This window comes from Liolophura sinensis, chromosome 7 (assembly GCF_032854445.1).
Source record: "Liolophura sinensis isolate JHLJ2023 chromosome 7, CUHK_Ljap_v2, whole genome shotgun sequence".
Lineage (NCBI taxonomy): Eukaryota > Metazoa > Mollusca > Polyplacophora > Chitonida > Chitonidae > Liolophura > Liolophura sinensis.
In genome coordinates this window covers 42018755-42020912 of record NC_088301.1, presented here as the reverse complement: position 1 = coordinate 42020912, position 2158 = coordinate 42018755, and positions in this window count along the sequence as shown.

Below are 2158 nucleotides of genomic sequence, written 5' to 3'. Positions count from 1 at the left end.
CACGTTGTCTGAGTGTGTTTTGTGAGGTCTGACATGTATAACGGGCCGTTTCCCAGGTTATTGGCCTATGTTGTTCTTGGCGTCCAAACTCGGATTAAGCGTTATGGCTGGTGCCTCTGGCATGGCATTCCAGTGAGGCAGCACGGTAAATATATCAGACCGGTTTGTTACAAGGAAACACAATCGTGAAATGACCCAAATAAATGTTGAAAGCGATCCCAGTCGTATCAACGCCTTGTCTCGGATATATGAGCTATGACGTCACAAGTCTTCTGTACTAACAACCGAACGAAAGTACTGTGATGTCACAATCAAGTTCACAAGGTAACACAGTACAACAATCAGCTCGTTGACCGTCACGCAGCGGACAATTTTATTGATGAATCCAGACTCGCAGATGTGTTTGTATGGCTATTCAGGATATTCTGCTCTGGTTCCTAAGGTAATTAATTGTAAAATAACGTCCAATGATTTGAGGTATTGTTAAATTCTGGTGAAAAAACGGAAATTGGGACTGAATTGTTCTTTTATCTCAATTGTGCTTGTGAATGCTCATGTAGCCTATTACGACAGCCTATAAAATTCCGCATCGCTTATGCTCTTGTTTTTTCTCATGTGCATTCAGTTTAACATCTCATGCTTCAGATCACACACATGTCATTTCCAGTACCGGTAACGATTCAGTTTGGTTAATTTCAGTTCAGCTTAGTTCGATAAGCTGAAATTGCGCAGCATGCATGCAATAGTATTACGATGGCAGGAGGACGGTGTGGCAAGGACGGCTCATTGCTTGATGTTGACAAACAACGTATTGTATTTTTTTTAACTAAAGGAACTCTATACAGGTGTAACTGATATACGCCACAACAAATTCAAGACATTTGAGAAGCTGGAAACCATTTTCTTCTATAACATTATAGCACAGGTATGCATTTTGAACAACAGTAATTTTTCAGATTCATTCATTGATGATAAGAAGTAAGAAAGTGGTAGACATCACATATGTAGCACCACTATGCACAATTGCGCTTCAGAACCAAGATATACTTTAAAGCGTAAATAAGCTGTGTGTGTTCGTTGTGTTCAGAGGTAACATGGTAAAACTCAGTGTGGAAATCCGAAAAGAGCCTTTTCTCTGGATGGTAACTTGTAATAAGATGAATTTTTCATGCACTGCAGCTTCTGATTTATTGACCTTGAAAAGTTTCGAAATGAATATGCTGACGTTGCTTTGCAAAGACCCGCAGTATCCTTTTCAGAATGTATGCTGGAAATATATTATTCTCTAACACTTATTTTTCAAGAGGAAATCCTGTAGAGCATACATATGCATCACTGAGATGGACTAGATCTCTTCGTTTTCTCTGGAAACATACCAACTTACTTTTACGCTGCCCCTGTCAAAAAATTGATTGTACAGTGATGGGACATCAGCCGCAGATTAACTGGAAAAATATATATGTGGGATACATCTTTTCAGAGATGAGCTATGCAACAAATTTTTCTCTTCTTGGGTTAATTACATACATGTGATGAAGATGTATATATCTGCGAAATATGTACTCTTGAGGATGCATGTGTATGAAGGATAAGTTTAACTTGTGTTCAACCGGTGTCCGTAAGCGGACAGGCTTACATGTATGACACTGCACGCCTTCGATAACCCCTGGAAGAGCCCCAGACTCGGGTCCCTTGGAAAGCCACAGGCGAGAGTTATTTCACCTGGTTTTAAAGCCAGTTAACCATAAGAGTTGTTTACCTTGATTGGGGAGGAGGGACGAGAGGCAAAATAGGGTCTGTATACAGAGGGTCGCCGAGGGTCACACTCTAGCGCCAGCCTGTTCAATGCGTGGGAATACAAATCACCCATTAACCATGTCAGAGGCGGGTTAGATAGCGCGCATGATAAGCCCCCTTTTCAATGCTGACTGTCAGGCCAATCGAATCCTAATGCGCAGGGTATGGTTTTAACAATGACATTTGCATACTTTGAACGCACCTCGCTGTCGTCGGAGTAGACAGAAGAACATATGTACCTGACAGCCATATCGAGGAGGCTCGTCTTGAATTTCCTCTAAAAGTCTGTCTCTTTCTATGCAACGTACTTCAGTTAATCTGTTTAACGTCGAGATGTCTTTCAGAAGTGATTGCTCTACTA